Consider the following 21,555-nt stretch of genomic DNA (forward strand, 5'->3'; position numbering starts at 1 on the left):
AGAAAGAACACATGTGCTACCTTCAGATAATTTCAAAGCAAAAATGCCAAACAGATTTTAGAAGCCAGCATTCGATGTATACATACCCAGGTTGCCCCAATGTTGGGTGATGTATCCGTGTCCTGTCTTCTAATTGTCATAATCAGTTTGAGGTAGGATTCTCATTACAAAAGCCCATAAGTATGGAGCTTATTGTGTCCTTCAAAATGAAAAAAGAGAACTGAGATTGAATAGCAATATAAAGTATAACTGATACGGTAACATTCATCTTTGTGTGTCCTTTCTGTGAGAAGTTAATAAGTGTGCAACAATAAAAAGAAATACTGAAAGTTAAGACCGAATGCAAGATTATGACCACTCACACTTAGACCTGCTAGCCTAACCTACAAGTCTTCATGTAGCCGATTTGCTTCTTTGAAGATTTTGCGCTCTTAGATGACGTGGATTTTGTTTAAGATTGTATTTTTTAAATTTTTTATTAGTATATGTGTGGAATACATAATATTAACATTCCTTGTGTTGAGTTGGTAAATGTATATAACACATCTTAATTCATCTTCCATTTCTTTTCCTCCCCTTCTTCCTGCTCTCTCCATCTCTTTATCTCCTTCCTAGTTGAGAAAGCTTTATCTCCCTACATTATATTATCTATCTTTTATTTTGCTTCTAAGACCATTTTCCACATGTTTTTTGATATGGAATGTGACAGGGTCATTTGACTCAAACCTCAAAGTCTGGCAGAAAATGAGTATCAGGACAAATACAAATGTATCTAATCTACTGTTTGGATTATAGGTCCCACTCACTGTTATATATAAAGAGTTACTTTCCAAGACACCTATTTAAACTGCAACTTGCAGGCTGCAGTTATGAAAATTGACATGTACTATCCATCCTTATATTCAGAATAAAAAAGTAGGCTTTTTATGATGAAAGTGTCTGGAAAATATCCATTTCACTGGCATGATAGCAGAGCAGTTTTGTATTACCTTGTGATCCAGATACATTTGTTTCTGTAGGTGAATGAATTTCTCCTTCAATGCAAAACTTCTGAGAACTGAATTCATGATGTGTACAAATCCTTTACCAGGTTTAAAGATATCTAGTAGAATTTAATTAAATACTAGGCTTTATTACATTTTAAGCATTTGTGAATTATACCTTACAATAACAAGTTTATGTGTGCTTTAGTTTTCAGAGAAACTTAATTTCAGATGAACACGGTATCATGATGTGTGTTTTATTTTGAAATTTTATGATATATGCTGTAGAGTTTTGTGTTGGACTTTCGAAAAGTCCAAATATACCTATTTGAAAAATATAATTATGAACATATTATTAAAAATGAGGGCTCACAGCAATCTATCACTGCAAAAAATTAAAAATGCCCAGCATTTTGAAAATATATGCAACTGCATTTTAAAGTACTTGCTCACACTGCTTAGTTGACCATACTGAAGCTACTGCTACTAACATAATGACAATGGTGATTAAATTTAAAGAGAGCTACTAGAGGTGCCCAGAACTTGCTTTCACCTCCACAAAGACACCAAAAACAACAGTAGAATACCTGCAGAATACTTACAACAAGCAAACAAGAACCTTGTGAAGCTTAGAAATTTGAGACAACAATGTCGAAAGAGAAGCAAAGTGCTCCCCAACTAAGGATACCCTATGTTCCAGGGGAAAAGATAAATGGGAAAGTTCCAGCAATCTTCACTAGTGTAACAGCAGCAATTACAGCTACCAGAAAGTTTCATGATCATTACAGACTTGCAACACAGTAAGGGGATTAGCAGAAGTGCATACATAGCTTTGCTTTAGAGGAACTAATCTTGTCTCTCAACCCCCCTAGAGCCCAGGCTTCTGTAGCTTGAGAAGATTTTATCACCATTATTACTCTGTTCGAGCTCAGAAGCTTTTTAATATCCCCATCCCAGGTATCTTGCAAACACAGAGTTCCAATCTCTATAATTAAACTTAAACCAGCAGAAAAATAGAGATCCTATCACTGAAGTTCATGCAGAATTCTGCACTACAGAGGACAAATAATTAAACTGACGGTGGTATTTATTACTTTCAAATCTTGGAAGAGTGTGTCAAATTTGTCATTGCTAGGCAAAACACCTGACACCCACAACCTAAAGAAAGATTTTATTTGTTACACTATTTCAAGAGATTCAGTCCATGATCAACTGGCTCCAAGACAGAAACCTCATTCTAGAAGGACATGTAGATGAACTTGTTTGATATATGGACCCTGACAAGCAGAGAAAAGGTGTCAGAGGCCAGATACATGTAGCACTCAAGGCCTTGTCTCCATGACACACGAACAGTCCTTTACTGAACCCGTAGGCGACTGCCCAATCAATCAAGTAGCCAGTTAAACTTCACTATTGCAGGTGAAAATCAGCTTGCTCCCTGGGTTCTGGGGAGTAATCAACCCACATGTGGGTCCACATTATTACTGGTGCTAAGTATAGGCACCATAATTCCCCACTGCTATCTCAAATCTGTGGCCAACCACGTGCAGGCCCACACTACCAGTCAGGTGTGTGTGAGCCTGTGTCATAAGGGACTAGAGGAGGTGCCATGTTTCTCCACCACTACATCCCCATAGCCAACTGTTGTGAGACCGTACCATTGCTAGGACTGAGGGCAAGTACTGAAGGGCACTAGGATTGACGGGCTGTCTGCATGCAAAGCCACTGATTACAGCCACCGAAGCTAAAAGAAGACTGTACCATCATACCTAGCTGATAGGAAAGTCAACATTGTCAACTAACCTGAAATATTGACAGACATCTTTAGGAGAAATCTGTTTACCATAAAAGCCACCTACTAAAAGTGGTAACAGCACCTGGTATGTAAATCTCAGCACAATGATGCAAGAAATATTATAGAACAAGGTAAAATGAGGCCTCCAAAGAAACATGATAATCATTCATTACTATTTCCTTTGAGAGTTTCCAATGGCATCTCCCTAGTATTTATTGAGCAGATATTTGTTTCTTCTATGCTTATACATTGTGACTATGCAAAAGGTATCTATAAATCTTACCTATACATGGAGAAACTATAAGAAATTACTTAAGTAAGGCTATATAACTTACAAAATAATTTGGATCCATGATCTATAGGTTCATTTTTTTCCATTTTATGCTAATCTCTTGACTATGTGACAGTGGCATCATTCTATTCAAAGCAATTTACACAAACCCACTTTACATGATACTTAGATAAACATCCACAACACAAATCACACCATACATATCTCAGAGTAACATGAAATCCTAACAGCTAGTCCATTATCCTTGACCATAAAAACATGTTTCTCACAATAAGAAGTGTCAAATGTTATCACATATAAGAACATATGTTTTATATTTAAAAGCATTATTTAATGATTTTATTTTCATCTAAGTAAAAGAAGATGTTCCTTTTCCTTTTTATGTCCAGATATTTGATTAGACTCAGTCATCTCTTGGAGTTTATTGCTCTAACTGTCCAGTGGTCATTCTTCAAAGTGATAAGAACTTTTAAGTTTATGGTTTTTAATGAGTTTCTTTTTGCTGTTTTTTTACCTTCTTTCCTGAATTTCTAACAGCAGTATAAAATGCAAGAAATTAAAAATGATTGAGAATACCATTGAATACATTGAAAAGAAACTAAACACATTAACTAAGTATATATATGTAAATTATACATATATGCAAAATTATATATATGTATATGTGTAAAGATTATGGACATATACTGTTGATCCAATTAAGTAAATAAGGTAGTAAATACGTAAGTCTAAAGCAAACTTTGTCAGCACACTAGAACAGGTCCATTTGTTCCTGTAGCAGTTTCCACTAACCAAGCTCATTTTACTGTCCCACCAATTATTGAGGAGGGTTTATTTTTCCCCACAGCATAGCATTTAATATTTATTGATTTCTTGATTGCAGCCATTCTTTCTGGAATAAGATGGAATCTCAGTATTAATTTGCATTTATTGAATGACCAACATTTTTTATCATTTTTTGGCTTCATGTATTTATTGGCTTCATGTATATCTTCATCTGAGAAATTTTAACTTATTTCTGATGCCCATTATTAAATTGGTTCTTCAAATTTTGGGGGTTTCTAATTTTTTTTAGTTCTTTATATATTTTAGGTATTAGTTTTTGGTCAGAAAAGTAGCTAGCAAAACTTTCTTTTTCCATTTTATAAACTGTCTTTTCATTCTATTAATAGTTTACTTTGCTGTGCAGAAGCTCTTTAATTTGTTATTTCTTGGTATTATTTCATGTCCAATCAGAATTTTGTTTAGAAAATCTTTATCTACATGTATATTCAAGATTTTTATCTATTTCGCCTTCCAGAAAATTAAGTGTTTCTATGTTTGCTGCATGTTATGATTATGTTCACTTTGAGGAATTAGTACAAAGGTATAGTATTTCTTATTTCTTTTGTTATGTCCCAGAGCTTTTATTATATACGAATAGCAAATAAGTTGAAGAGATGGATATATGTAACCTAACTTCAGTAATCACAGGGTATATGTATGTTGAAACATCACCTGTTACTCCAATGATATGTATAATTTTAATCTTTACCAGTTATAAATAAATTCAGTTTTTAAAGTAGTATGATAATGTGCCAAGATTATTGATTGTACTATAAAATTTCACCTTGATCACTTACAATCTGTTTAATTAAGGAGGAATTTTATGTGATTTTTCAATTGGTCAGTATACTCGATAAAAAATAAGGTAATAATAGTAACTTATGTTAAATAAAGCGTTTCAAATCATTATTATCTTGCCTGGCCTGCATATGTGTCCAGATCTAATAGATAAACTGTTTAAAGTATGCATTTTCTTCAGATATGTGTTAGACTTTTATGAATCTTAGTATACCCAGGAAAAATTCTGTTTAAAACCAACATTAAAAAAATAGCATGAACATCTGCTGTGAACTATTTACTATCAACTCTTACACCTTAATACTTAGTACACACATTTTTGTTCCTTCCTTATTCTTATGCATAACCTTGAGAAATTTATAAGTATAAAATCTAATGTTATAGATAGGTGAGAGAGAGAGAGAGAGAGAGAGAGAGAGAGAGAGAGAGAGAGAGAGAGAGAGAGGTTATCAAGTATTTTCCAAGAAAGCATGGTTTATCAATATGTCCATATTGGTTAGGACCTTATTCTTAAAATTTCAAGGTTGATTAGTCAAGAGTAGATGAGAGACAGAGACAGACAGAGACAGATACAGAGACAGAAGGAGAAAGAGAGAAAGAGAAAGAGAAAGAAAGAGAAGAATGGAATGTGTCTCTGTGTACACATCTCTCATTCTGTTCTTGGGCACCCATTGGGAGTATCACATACTTTTTATGTGATATTGATTGAATCTATGGACACAGGTGGGCAAGTTATTGCTCTTCTCAGGCTTTGTTTGGGGAGCCTGAGTTCATAAAGTAAATTAATTCGGTGCCAATCTTTTAGTAAATGAAAACCTCTTTCTTCAAACATACAAACAGTGGGCTGGGGATTTGGCTCAGTGGCATAAGTGCCTGCCTTGTAAGCAGGCAGTCATGAGTTCAATCCCTGGTACTGATAAGAAGGAAAAAGACAAAAAGAAAGTACAAACAAACTTTTGTGTTACCTTGATTTATCTAATTTTGAAATATATATATTCTTTTACAAAACCATATAATTTATTTTAGAATAGTATTTACAAAGGAATGATTGCATTAGAAGAGTGCAGGTAAATACTGTAATAGAAAATGATTATTCAACAAAAACTGTTTAACTGTTCTGAAACTTAGAATCAAGATTAATGAAAACATAAAGCTTTTATTAATGATATTAAATAATCTTTTTATGGTCAAAAAAGTGATTTTGATAAAATTATAAAATACACAACTCCAAGATCTATTGCATATGAGAGGATTTTACTTGGGAAATAAGAGTTTGTGAAATAAACTTTAGTTTTTGATGACATGAACTCTTCATTCTTTGACCCAATTTCTTCCATCTGTAGCCAATTTGTATTGCCTGCAAATTCAATCAGACATCTTTCCCATCTGTAAATTCCAGGCCTTTTATAATGATTTCCTCTTAACTGCTGAATTTTTTTCACAGTTGTCACTGTTCATTTTTTAGAGCTGAGTTCAAAATCCCGATAGGGCAATTAGAGAGAGAGATTCCTTATAGATAAAGACATGTCTTTCGTGCTGTGATTCTTTGGTAACTGGAAATGCAGAATGCATATCTTGTCACTACCAAAAAGTAAATTAAGAAAGTGTTTAGTTTCAGTTTATTTCATTGCAATGCTCCTTACATAGAGAAAATATATTTTTTTTTACTCAAAAATTTAACAGGCTGAGAAAAATAATAATTTGTTGACACATTGTGATTCTCAATAACAAAAAAGAAAGCTATTGTGATTGATATATTGTGTTCTGGAAAAAGGCAGTCAAGTTAAAGCCATGCTTAGTAGTTGAAATTTGAATTCAATATCTAAATTCTGATTATGTCCATAGTTTAAGCTAAAGTATGGACTAATTGAGAAATATAAAATGTAAAGTTTTTTTTTAAATTTTATTTAATCATTTCTGAGAAACTGTTGTAAACTCTCATTATATACCTGTATATATAAATGAGAGATTGTCCAACAAGTTTTGAAACTCACAAATATCTAATAATCAGATATATCTAAAACATCAAGTAGTATATTCACTTTCAGGTTATTGAAATATTCACCTGACAAAGAATTTGGCACCATTACAGAGTTTGTTTTCTCTATGAATTAGACTTAATATGAACAATGTTACAAGTATCACTTGGCATCATTAGATTGCTCTTTCTGTAAGCAAAGCAGAATAAAGAGAGCTTACTTTAGTCTGTTGACTAAAGTAAGAGACTTTATGAAGTCTCATGAAATTGACATGAAATTGGCAATTTTTATGGAATGTTATGTAACTTTATTTGTTTGAATACACATTATGCTGGGCATTTTAAAAAATATGTGGCTATATTCTTATGTTGCCACCCATTACCCCAGAACATAACTTTTCTTTAGCAATGTACTTATGGACAGAGAACTGGATCAAGAGGGTAAATGAAAGACAAAGTTTTGTTATGAAGATATTAGAAGCATAAAAGCTTGAATCACAATTACAGGGGATTTTATCCAGCACACATGCACGAAATTTCTTTTTAAGTTTTCAGGTAACTCTATCAGGAGGATTTTTCCCCCCAATTTGCTGAAAGAGCCAGAAGAGAATGAATTCTGCCATAAATAGCATCTGTTTTAGGACCCTAAATCTATGTCTTGGGAATTTCCTTAGATGTCTGCCTCAGGGGCACAGTGGACGATGCTACTGGGTATGCAAAGGGAATCCTTTAATTGATAACAAAGTGTTAGATACTGAACTTAGGCCACATGCTTGGAAGAGAGTGTCATGATGCTTTTTATACAGCAGCTTATCCCGACTAAATCTTTAGGTTATCAAGGAAGTTCGGCACCCAGCTCTGAATAAATACTGATGTTTAAACGCGTTCAACTTTGAGAAATTGGAAGGCTAAAGAGATAACTGATGTTGAGGTGCCACCATTTTGAAAAATGCTAAGGACAGGCAAACTTGGAAAAGATCCTGAATATTTTAATAATTGTATGGAAGCTCAGGTGAAAAATAACAAGCAAAAAATATAAAAATTTTTAGAAACCTCAAAATGTGTACTAAAACATTTTAATAGTGAATGTACTTTAATATGTACTACCAAAAATCATTAAGTTTACTATATAAGTAATATTTATACATTAAACAATTATAAACACAATATTTGTACTCACGTCATTATTTTCTTAGATAAAAATTTCTAGGAGTAAAATCACTAGACTAATGTATTTATTCATATTTATATGCTAGCATTTTATTATATTAATAGTCATTTGACAAATACAAACAGTGTTCTTCTTAACCGATCTTCAGTATTATGTAAAGATTGTCTCTTTTTTAAATTTTTGCTTTTTGTTAGTACATGTTTGCGTACATAGTGATTGCATTCTTTGTGGAGACTTGATATATGCATATAACATTCATCAATTCTTTTTTCTGCCAACTTTCTTTCCCCTTCTCCCATCATTCCTACACCTCTTGTACCCCTCCTCCTTTGCAAAGAGATCTATCTTTTTTATTTCCTTATTTCCTATTATTTATCTTTTTTTGCTCTTTATTTTTTTAGGTTTCTCATATAAGAGAAGCCCTATGATAGTTAAGCTTATGTGCCTGATTCATTTCAATTAACATTATGGCCTCAAGGTGCATCTATTTTCTTACAAATAACTCAAGTTCATCCTTGTTTATGGCAGAGTAGTATTCCATATGCATATTTAATATGTACATCCCTCATCATCAATGAAATAATATCAAATGTTTTTGATGCTGTGGGGGAAAATGAACACTTCTACATCATTGGTGGGAACTTTAACAGTACAACCATTATCCAAATCCATATGGAAGTTCTTCAAAAAGTTAAAAATGGTGTTCTACTTGACCCTGCTAGTCCCCTTTTTGCTATTGTGCTGAAAGAATTAATTCATTTTAAGACTTTGAATTACCCAACCAACCTCCAAAAATATTGCATCATTGCTTTCAGATTTACTTTTAAACTTAATTTTTTTCTACAATCCAAAGTTTAATTTTATTTTATTAATGACCTTAAGTCAGCCATTGTTCATTTGCTTATGCACTGTTCTCTTAATTATTTTCCTTCTCATTGCGGAATTCTAACGATTGTCCAAATTATCATAGCAGGACATAGCCGGTGCTAAAGCAGGCAAGGTTGTCCATGGTGAAACCGGGGGCTGGTCTGTAACAAGTAGGAAAGGGAAATTCAAAGCTCCTTGATTTCAGAACTAACCTGTGTGCCTTGCTAGTGCTGTTTGGCATTTTTCATGTACTGTTTCATTCCCTTAAATTGAAAGTCCAGGAAGTGCTTAGAAAGATAGCATTTATGCAAAAGATTCTTAAACAAAGCTGTTTGCGCGATGTTTGTATTTGGCTTGGGCAATGTATGATGAAATTCTTTAAACTTTCTATCATTTATATCTAGTTTTTAAAATTTTCTTTTGAATTTATAACTCAATATCATACTATAATCTGAGTAAATCTTTCCCTTATTATCTAAAAGAAATGCAATTATGTATTTCTTTGCTCTTTTTTCCTTCCCTGCTTTATTTTATTTTTCCTTCCTTATTAAAAATTGTATTATGCTGTTAATATGTAGAACATTTTCTCATGAACTAGATAAAACGTTCTTCTGTCTTCTGAAACTCAGAATATAAATGAAAATGTGCTGCAAAATTTTTCCTTCCAATTGCAGTGTTTAGCCAATCAATTGTTCTTTTCAAAGGCATCCAGTTTACTGATTTCTTATACATTCTTGCAAAATTAATCTCTCACCATACCAACTTTTCTCCACACACACACACACACACACACACACACACACACTCCATTTTTTAATGACTGAGTGTAATCACCTTTCTGTACTTTTGTTCATTCTCTGCAAATTAATTTAAAACACTTTTTAAAGATTGTTCAATATGGGCTTATACATTTGTTTTTACAGCTGTACAACAGTCTATTGTGAATACAGCATAAGTTATTTAGCTAGCTTGCTATCAATGGACATTTTTGTTGTTGCCAAATTTTTTAAGAGCAATGCTCCACGTCACTTCACAAATGTAATCCCTGTCGGACACATTTCTATAACTGGAAATGGCAATTCAAGGGCTGATCGCCTTTGTAATTTATCAGTCCTGTCAAACTTTCCTTTATAGATGTATCAGTTTGTATTTCCATAAAAATATGTATTCTCCCTCATAATACTTTGCTAAAAATAGTTTCCTTAACAAACAAGTAAAAGAAGCTATCTAATTGTTTTGAATTTGGACTTAATATGAGGAAAATTGACCATTTTCTACTTGTATAATGAATCTTCATATTTCATTTTCTGCTAACAATCTTCATAAAGTATGTAGTAATTTTAAAAATTTATTGCAGTAAAAAATAATGTCAATATCCTTTACAATCATTCTCCGTATTTCAAACACATTTATACTATTGTTATTGGCACTTTCTGAACCATTTCTGGAAGTTGTTTTCTACAACTGTCTTTAGTTTCACTTTGTGGCTCCTGTAGTATACTGGATTGACTGAATGCACTGACATTTTTTCTTAATAGGTACCGGGGATCGAACTTATGACTTCGCGCTTGCAAGGCAGGCACTTATGGTATTGAGCTAAATCCCCAGCAGCATTTACAGTTTATGTTCATTTTTACTTTGGGAAGACCCAGAAGTCACACAGTCACATATCCATTGAATCAGGTGAACTAGGACATGCCATAATATTACCACCAGCCTGCGTTTTCCATTGGATGACCCAGAGCATCAACAATCACTGTATCTTTATCACATCTTGTGAAGACACGCTTCAAAGATGACTTACAGAACTGCGTGAAAAAGAAGGATGGAATAAGTGTATATGAAGTGAGGGAGAATATTTTGAGGTAATTAACAGCAGTATGTCTTATATCATAATAAATGTTTTAAATATTCACAGTATATGATGATCACCCCTTATATTTTAGCTATTTCATACTTACATGAGTACTGTTTTTTTTTATAAATACCTTCTCATTTATTATTTATTTTAAAAATAACAAAACAAAAGAAAACAATGAGAATGAAATTAAATTTCAAAATGAGACAGGAGGACTCCAACAATAGTTCTCTACTGCACAGTTCATACTCTAAATAGTTGTTCAGAATACAACATATAGGCCTGCAAAAGTTAATCAAACAATATAAGAACTAAGTTGTTTCTTTACTTCATTGCTAACCCTTCAGAGATTCCAGTGTTTCTAATTTCTTCTGTGTCCATGTTTCCTAGGTTTATTCTGTGTGGGCTGAAGATCTGAAATTGCATTTTGCCTCTTTGTATTGACATTTTCTTGTGTTCCTCTGAACCAGTTTGTTGCTGTGTCCTGGGCACTTCGTGCACTGGCTGCGCAGTCCGCGGTGCAAAGGATGGGGTTACCAGGGTGGTGGACAGGTGCGGGGCAGTGACTCTCCAATGCTCCCCTGATGGTGGTGGGGCCTTGGGGTGTGGCTTATTCTCCAGACTCAGAGTAGTTGACTCACGGAGTGGGGAGAGCTCTACCTCCCATGACCTACCTTCTCGTTTATGGATATACATTACTCTTTTTTCCTGTTACAAGTTGCATGTATTACCCATTTCAGTTTGTGTTTTATTATTTTTATATTGATTTATTTTCCTCTTTTGATTATGATAAGCTCTATAAATTTGCTACATTGTTTTGGGCTTTACATCACCTTAACAGTCTCAACTTTGCATGCTTATATTGTTTATTCTAGTACTATTATAGACTTTCTAGTAAGTTAAATTATATATTGTAACGTAAATTTATTTTTATTCATTTTTGTTGTGCTCATTTTCAACTTTTTCTTACAGCTTTCAGATTATGGAAAAATTTAATAATTTGAGTTTAACAAATTTTCTGATATATCATCTCCATCATCTACTAGTTCTGGAATGTTTGGTCTATATCTGGAATTTCCTTTAACCATGTATAAATATCACTATTTTAACTAACTTTAAAATAGTATTTCAATATTTATTATATGCAGTTCATTCTCATTACTTTTTGTTTCAAATTGTTTTTGGCTTTTACTGCATACAAATACTGTCTAATGCGTTGACAATGTAGTTAATCTAATATCCTAAAATTTCTTTTTTTAAAATTTATATAGCAGCAAGTAAATATTTAAATTGAACTTAAGTGGAACTTTTTATCAGTCTATTAATTATAACTGGTTATGGTCTGTATTAAAAGTTTTATAATCAATACTAGTTACTTTGTGCTACTGTGTTCTCTAATACATCTTTCACAGAATCCTCTTGCTGTCTATGAATTAAAGCATCGCATTATTCTGTATTCAGTCACATAATTAATCAGTGAACAAATATGTGACATTTCTTTATTATTTATAATAATAATTTTTTTCTTTTCTTTCTTTTCATGAATAGCAATTCCTCACTCCTTAATCTGTTGACATGTTTTAACAATAACATGAACATTTCATATAAAATTTCTTTAAACATACCTTTAAATTTGTATTAAAAATTTAATGGAGAAAAATGTGCATCTGTTACAGGTGCTCCTAAAATAACAATGGTCTATAAATTTTTAAAATGTTTAATAATGTGTGTTTTCAGTATTGAATGGTGATGTATGTTTTGAGGAATTGGTGCATAATGCACAGATCTTGATTAATTTTTCTCTTTACTCACATCTTTTTAAGTTCCACCCCTCTGTCTCCAAAAATCTGCCTTTTTATTCCCTTCCATATGTATTGATATCATTATTTATGGATTGGTCATTTGATTTTAGATTTCTCATATAAGATAAACCATGAGATATTTACATTTCTGTATCTCACTTATGTCACTTAGCATTATGGTCTCAAGTTACATCAGTTTTTCTGTAAATGACATAATTTCATTTTTATTTATGGCCAAATAATGTTCCATTGCAGATCTATACCATCTTATCCTTTTTTCTTCTCTAGGCTATTTTCTGAGCTTAGCAATAAACATGAGTATGCATATATCACTATCACTTATGATATCTTTAATTCTTTGGAGAATATACTCAGTAAAAGTATAAATTGGTCAAGTGGAATTTCTAATTTTAGAGTTTTTTTCTCACATATTTCCATACCAATTTTCATAGTTCTAGTTTACATCCCCAGTATTAATAGTGAAGAATTCCTTTTCCCCAATAGTCTGATCAGTATGTTTCATTTGTGATCCTGATAATTTCCATTCTAATTGCTATAAGGTGAAACAGTAGAATTATTTTTATTTGGATTTCAATAAGGTCTAAAGAGAATGAATAATCTTTTAAGTGTGTATTGGCCATTTATACTTCTTTTCAGAAGTGTCTAATTACACAAAATATGTCCCAATAAATCCACTGAGAGTTGGCAATAGGTAAAATATCCATTTTCTATAATTGATTTACAGAGCATCTCAACCTGGCAACAAAGTACACTATAGAGTGTTGGTTAGTTGCCTTCATGATCTTGTAGCTGACTGGAAACTGTGGCTTGCTGCTGCGGCCATTCTCATGGGAGAATATCATACTGCACATGACCAGCCAGGGAAAAGGTCAATATTCAAAATTTCTAGTATGATTTTTGCTGAATATGTGTCACTTTCACACAGTGTAAAGAGAAAAATTGGAAGTTAACTCTAGAAATCTATCAAAATGGCTCATAATGTTCATTCCTGATATTTCACTACCTCTTCACCATTTTAGGATCCACAGAAGATGTTGCGATGACCCAGACCCCACTCTCTCTGTCCATGGCCTCTGGAGAGCTGAAGTCAAGAGCTATGTGTCTTTAAAACAGCATCAGTAAAATTAACATAATTTTTAATTTTTCCCTTATTTGTAGGACACTATTTCACTGTTGTTTCAAAATATCTTCCTCTGCGTACTAAATAAATTTTGTTTGTTTTAATACTTTTAAACCACATATCTGTAAAGTGAATATTTAAAAAATGCTTATATTTTCTAGTAAGTTATTTGCCTTACTAATTTATAGTTCATTTATACTAGATAAATGGAAAATTATAGATGTCATTCTTCTAACTCTGACTTTTAAATGTGTTTATAATATTTTTTTTGATTCACAGATTCCTAAATTAAATTGAATAAACTGTTTAGACTATGATTACAAATTTCTGAATTTTTAAAAAAAATATTCCTGTTTGGAATATAAAGATACTCTACTAACATTCTTAAAAACTCCATAAATTTACTTTTAAAATAACTGACTTTAATCATTCAGTAATTTACAATATGATAGAAGTTAAATGTTATTATCTCCAGTGGATACCTAAGTTCTTATTGCCATTTACTGAAATTCCTGTTCTTGCTAAATTGACTTAAAAAGCTTATCTCTGAATTGTCAGGTATTTATATAATGTATTTAAAGATATTTTCCTGGTTTTAATTCTGATTTTTAGTATTTTTGATATTCTCCTGAAAAGTTTTTTTTTCTTTTAATAAATTTGATTTATGATAACATTTAATATCAGATGGAATGGCCTTTTAATTTGTTTTTTCAATAGAGCACCAGCCCTTTAAATTTTCACATAAATTTAAAACTGCATGCCACACACAAACAAATGCTTGCAAACATTGCTGGAATTTTAATTAGAATTCCATCAAAAAGCTTGCTGAAAACAATCTTTCCAATATAGTCGGTCAGGCAGTAACACAAACGTTCATCTAAAAATTTCTATTCTGTGCAAAGTAATTCAGTGGAAATCAAAAGACTGTGGGAAAAATGTATTTAGAGGAAAAAATTTTAAAATGTGTAATATACGCAAAATATATAGGAACCCATTTTAAAAGGCTGCGTATGTTAAGTGGTTGCAAATACACAATATATTTAAAATGTGGCAAGATAATATCTAATGAGATGGACAATTCCTTTTAAGGAAACAAGAGACAATGTTGTGTCTCCCCCCCAAGAGAGTAATGAGAACTGAGGAGTAATAAAATCCAAAATGTATAAATTTTGTTATAAAAAAGAGAGGGAGGGGGAAAAAAAAAAGAGCTCTAACGGATATAACAACAAGTGTGTTTAGGGATGTTAAATAGCTGACTATATTAATGTTTTTGGATCATTGAACACAGCTGTTTGCAGTCTCTCCGTTTGAATGTCTACTTTGTATTCTTTGATACTGTGATTTGAGCAACTATTTCCAAGATGATATTATGTAATCTATTAACAGGTGATTTCTTACTGTTATGTTTTTTTTTTGTAGTTATGTATTATGTGTAACCTTACACTGCTTTGTTCTGTTTTGTGTTTTTCTCTTTTTCCTCTTAAATAAAAAAAAAAAATGTGGCAAGATACTTTTAAAAAACTTCAGTTTACTTGTGGATTTGGGAATTTGGACGTTTTAAATTTGTGTTACCGGGAAGAAGTAGAAAGAGATTTGCTTAAAATTAGACAGAAAGTAGCACTAGTTTAATGAATACTGTTGATATTGTACATGGTAAACTGAAGTATCCGGTGGATGTTTGATGGTGTGTGGGTGTGGGTGTAAGTATGGGTGAGAGTGCTTTCTGCACTCCTGTGTGGGTCAGCTTAGTGATGAAGTGTTTGTACTCACAAATTGATTCTTACTTTGAAAATGTGTAAAAGCCAAGTTAAAAACTCCATGCATGAACATGGTCTTGTAATAGATGACTTGCCCTGAAAACTGATATTTCACGACAAATGATGTATAAAACTGATTCTACTGAGGTTTTCAATCTATGATTATGTCTTTCCATTTATTCAACAGTTCTTCATTGCCTCTGAGTAAAGCTTATTTATTACAATTAATTTTCACTTTGGAGATTTTTTATATCTATTATAAATTCATTCATACGTATTTGATAGTTCATGCTTTTGAAAATACATAAATTACTTTTTATAATTTTAAGCACAATTTCACTTTTTATTTTTGGTCTGTGGAGACATAATTAGTTTATCAGCGCTGACTTTTAAAATCTATTACTCTATTTAACTCTTATTATTTGTAATAAATATAACTATAAATAATATTAACTTTACAAATTAAATTACCCTTTAATTGCCTACTGCAAAGATTATGCCATCTGGAAAATAAATTTTTAAATATTGTTGTGAACAATTTATGGATTTGATTATAAATTGAGATATTTTAATATTTATTCATAAATTATGCTTGGAATAGATTTGTTATAGATTATCTTAGTAAGTTTGAATATAATTCTTTCCTCTATTGTTTTCTAAGAGTATTTTTGAGCTTTATAGTTTTTCCCTATCTGTTAAGATAAGCAACTTTATTGTTCTTGGTAAATTGGAACCTTAAATCAACCTGTTATGATTTACACCCAGAATGTCCCCTTAAATCATGTGTTCAGAGATCAGGCTTTTAAAAGATGATTGGAGCATGGGATTCTATATCCATCAGTGAATGCATTTGCTGTTAAACTCAGTAGCTGAGTGTGCTTTTAGGACTGGTTTTAAGTTTATCACTGGGGCTGTGAACAGGGCTCATTGACTTTTACTTTCTGCTTCCAGATAATGTGGGATGGGCTCATATACTGCGCCCAAATTCTTCCACCATGCCCTTTCTACATTGGTGCCACTGACTGTGGACTGAAATCTTTAAAAGCAGTAAGCCAAAAATACATTTATATTTTTTTCTTAAATTATGAGTGTTGGTTATTATGTTTTAGTAACACGAAATGATTAGTACACATTTTGATATGAGAGAAGCACGGTTATTTCTGTGATTGTACCTGACCATGTGATTTGGAAATATTTGGATTAGTTGAGGGAAGAATTTGGAAAGATTTGGAGATGCAGGCCATCAAAACCATAAAATACTGTAAGATGAGCTTGTTAGTGCATTATGATTGGAACTTAGAAGACAACAATGTTAATAGAGATACAGAAGGCCAGACCAGGGATATAGCTTGGTGGCAGGGCACCTGCCTGCCAAGTGCAAGATCCTCAATTCAATTTCCAATTAAAAAAAAAAAAAGTACAAGAGGGTAGACTCCAGCCTAAGGAAGTTATAGTTGGAAACAAGGATCCCACATGCTGCTAGGCTCTAGACCACATATGTTATCGTCTTGCCAACAATTTTTCTAGACTTTTCTCATGTACTGAGACTTTGCAGTAAACTGAGATTAAGGACAGTAGTCTCACTGATCTGGTGGATGAAATTTCAAGACATTTAAAATTTAGGCTATGGCATGGGTATCGTTGCTAACATTTACTCACATCAATAGTCAGAATTAGAAGTAGAAACTACTGTAAAAAGTTGGAGTAAGTGAAATCATATTTGCTAAAGAGATTAGCATTAAAAAAAAAAAGACAAGTGCTTTGTATGAGGACAAAGGAAAGATGCCTTGAAGGCATCTAGGAATCAGCATAAGTCCACTCTACATGCTCGAGGTTGCTAACTACAAACTTTCATTCTAGAAGAGAGCCCCCAGGGCCAATCGCTCAAGAAGTATCATCTAGTTATTGATTCCCCAACATTGTTTTATAGTACTCAACCTTTCTAGATCTCAGATTTCTCCACAGCAATAATCAAAAAGATCCTGAAAATTACTTGAGCTGGAAACAGTCTTGGCATCATCTGACTGGTACTAATTTTATAGATACGAAGACCACAGAGTTGTGGAATCAGGGAGGCTTTCCCCAAGATTTCAGAAAAAGGCCTGGAGACCAGGTGTGTGCTCAGCGAGGGCAAGATGCGAAGTCGGGTGAGTGAAGCCAAAAGTGAGGCCGAGACCTCATTAACTGGCAAATACCAACAGCATGGGTCGTCTGCTGAAGACAGCTGCAGATTGAGCAGGTCCACTTCAAAAGAAAGATGGTGAGGAACAGGCAATGTCATAGGGGCGGGGCCAGTTGAGTCCTTTGGAGCTTATATGTTACTGGGAAGTGGAAATGGAACTACATGGTCTAGTATTTGCCCTGATGAATTTTGACTTTGTTATGGTGGCTTCCTTTGCTGTCTCTTTATTCATCACTTTTGCAATGGCAATGTTTGCCCAGTGCCTTTGTATGTCAGCAGTCTTCAACTTTTTTTTTTTTTTTTTTTTTTTTTCGTGGTGGAGGCTCACAACTAAGACTTTGCCTTGAATATAAAAGGAGAGTTTATAATTTGACAGTTTTAGCAATTCTGCAAGTGCCAAGATTACAGCAACTCTTAGAGATAGACTAATTACATTTTGCTTAATGAGACAGACACGAGTCCTCTTGGAGCTAAGGGTGGAATGTTATGGTTCAGATTTTGCATGTTTGCCACACATATCATACGTTCAGAGACTAGACTTTTGAAAGTGACTGGATCTTGGGGCCCTTACGTTGGGCAATGGATACATCTACTAACGAGCTTAGTAGTGAATGTGCTGTGAGAAACAGGACCTCATTAAAGGTGAGTTACTTAGGCACAACTGTATCTACCTCCTTTCACTTTCTGCTTCCTAGGGAAAAGCAGCTCTCCTTCCCCCAGGTCTCTCCACCGTGCCCTTTCTGCCTCAGGCCAGCCAACTATGGATTGAAACTGTCGTGACCATTGAATCTTTCAGTTATGTGTATTAAGAAATTGGATCTCAGTGATGAAAAGTTGACCAAGACACAACTTTTGCACTATATAAGAGAAAATTGCTTATGATTTTCAAAATATATAAGCTATAGTATACATTTGAGAATCATAAGCATGTTACATGACTATTTGCCACAGAAAACTTATTACCTATAAGTACTTATTACTTATAAGTAATACTACAGTGAATATTCAAGTGATGATATCTCATTTACTCACTGATTTCAATTTTATTTGATATATATCAAGCAGTGAAGTTACTGGATCGGATGGAAGTCTGCTTTGAATGTTTCAGTGACTTAACTGCTATCTCTAAGTAGTATATAAGTTTATGTTCCCACTTGTAGTATGCAATAATTCCCATTTATTTCTACATAGCTCCCAGTACTTTTTATCATTTATCTTTTATGTGAGATATAACTTCATTATGATTTTCCTTTTCATTCTATTAATGATAAGTGATGTTGAGAAAATTTGTATATATTTATTGAAAATTTACTTGTCTTTTGAAATCTCTACTTTTACCAATTTTTAAGTTACATTGTTTTCTTGGTGTAGACTTGACCTCTTTAAATATTTTAAACAGTACTGTTTTATCAGGCATATGGCTTGAAAATACTTTCTCCCATTCCAGAGACTGAATACTGAATCTGTTGATTGTTTTCTTGGTTTTGCAGAAAGTCATTAGTTTGATATACTGCTATTTGCCTATCTTGTACTTCTGTGGCCAGGTTTTTTAACAAAATCTTTACCAAAATCAATATCAACAGAGATTTTCCCAATTTTTTCTTCTTACATTATCAGATATTATGTTTAATTAGCTAATATATTTTCATTTGAGTTTTTAAAACATGGCATGATACAATTCATTCCTCAAACTGATATCTTGTTTTCTCAGTACCAATTATTAGAGACCATCTGTTCCCCATTTTATATTCTTGGCAATTGCTGAAGACATGCTAACCAAACGTGATGATTGCTTCCTTTCTCACTATTCTGTCACATTGTTTGATTTCTGTTCTTATATTGACACAGTGCTTTTTTAATTACTCTAGCTTCATCGTGTATTTTAAGATTAGGCAGTGTGACACATTCTGCTTATTTTTTTTCCTACAAGATTCCTTCCATTTTTTTGTGTTATTTTGTACCTGCTTGTGAATCTAAGGACATTTATCTATTTCTGTGAAATTTTTCTTTATAATTTTTATAGTGACTTGCATTGTATCTGTAGATGGAGAGTAAAGTAAATACTTAAACAATATTAATTATCCAATTCTGTGAACTAGGATACTTTCTATTAATAACATATTTTAAACTGCTTTTTACAATATTTATATTGTAAATTTTTTACAATATTTATATTGTTTATAGTATACAGAGATTTGACCTCCCTGTTTAATGTTACCTTATTTCTAAGTATTATTTTTGTAGGTTTTTAAATTGAGATTGCTTTCTTGATTTCTCTGTGAAATAGTTCTTCCTTGTTAATATATAAAAATCTGCTGAATGTTACATTTTGAAAATTCTTTAATATCTGTAATGCATTATATATCTTCTTTACCAACATCATCATTTAGCTTCATTGACTTTTGATTTTGGCATATTCTAAATTGCATTATAAAAATTTTTTAAATGGCCAAAGTATGAGAGCAAAACATTCTTTCATTGACTCTGAGTTCAATAAAATGTTAAAATTTCTTTAAATTTTCATTTTAACAAATGAAAATGTTCAGTTTATGGAAAACAGCTAATACCAATATTTAAATTTTAATTCTTTAAAATAGTGAAGAGGAGTAGAATGACTTTTTGCATTTTTAACAAGAACAATTTCAGAGAAAAAAATTTAAAAAGAACAAAAACAATAATGTGCAACACCCAAGACTCCAACTCTAGCACTTGGAATTTAAATCAGAGAGGCTCCCTGAAAGAAAACCTCAGGTTACTCTGTGCCTTGTCTTGCAGTATCAACCTGACTACAGTGTAAATTGTGTTTCAGTGGTGAGGACAAATGAAAAAATATTCAGGGAAGTTAAATAGACACATCATCTACTGGGAAAAAGATTGGCCCTGAGGATTTAAATCTTTTGAAACCTGTATCTGCCTACCGTTTATGAAACATGGGAAGACATCAGCCTTAGCCCTTATTGTCATTGATCTCAGTAGATATCTATCCAAAGAGAAGACATATATATACAAGATCTAAGCAGGTCAGATTTGAGCTCCTTGTAATGTCATTATTTCCTACACTGTTTGGGAGAGGAGAGAGGACAATGTTTCTGTAAGGATTGAAGTCCTATTGCAAAACTCAGTCAACTGCAACATTAGAAAAATATGCTTAGCTTAACTGACAAATATAATATAGTACAGAAAATGACTGTGTTTGAAGAAATATGTGATATTTATTGATCACAATACAATTAAAATAAATATCCAGTTAGCAGCAGTACAATCGAAAAATATTTTTGAAACACTTATAATAAGAATATATGGAAATATAAGGTCAAATAACATTTTTATGCATCAACAATATTCCAGACACTGTACATGTCTTATTTTTTTACTATTCCTACAACACTGAAGCATGATTTTGCCTTACTTTACTGTTATTATTTTGAGAGATTTTCAAACCAGAAATTTTGATCCTATGTAACAGACTATTAAAATCCAGAGTGATGATGCTTCCCGAAGTTCAGAGGGAGAAAAGAAAATCCAAAAATTTACAATGAAAATATAAGATTCTGTAGAATGATAGTTAAGGAACTAGATTACAATCCTAAACTGGATTTTGGTACAACAAGTGATTTCAGAAAATCTCATCTCATAGAACTTCAGTTTCATCAAAAATTAGAAAGCCAGGAGAGGTTGCGCATGCCTATAACCCCAGCCCATGGGAGGCTAACGCAGGAGGATTGTGTGATTTTAAGGCTAGCTTGGGCTACATAGTGAACTCAAGGCCAGACTGAACTATATAGTGAAAACTTGTCTCAAAACAAACAAACAAAATCAGGAAGAGGATGGCTTACATATTCAGTGTTGTTTTACTTGAGGAAAGTGTGGTTATGTTTATATTGTGATTATGAGGAGTTAGGGCCTATAATATTCATTTGATTGGGTTTCCAATCAAGTCGTGTTACAACAAAAGCCAAATTATTTTCACTATATTATACTTGCTTATTGAATGAGTCAGTCCTCTCATCCCCTGGTTGCTTCTGCAAAGGAGAATAAACAGTACACACATGGTTCTGTTAGGTAAGTAGCAAAATTCACCTATCTGTTTCACTGATATCTAATTA

The 21,555-nt window shown here is 32.6% G+C and overlaps 1 pseudogene; it reads left to right on the forward strand.

Moving 5' to 3' along the window:
* Positions 1-21,555, forward strand: part of LOC100725463 (poly(rC)-binding protein 2-like) — a 146,398-nt pseudogene that overhangs the window by 25,951 nt on the left and 98,892 nt on the right.

Source organism: Cavia porcellus, unplaced genomic scaffold (genome assembly GCF_034190915.1).
Source record: "Cavia porcellus strain 051 isolate PalLab524CR breed Dunkin Hartley unplaced genomic scaffold, mCavPor4.1 scaffold_9, whole genome shotgun sequence".
NCBI lineage: Eukaryota > Metazoa > Chordata > Mammalia > Rodentia > Caviidae > Cavia > Cavia porcellus.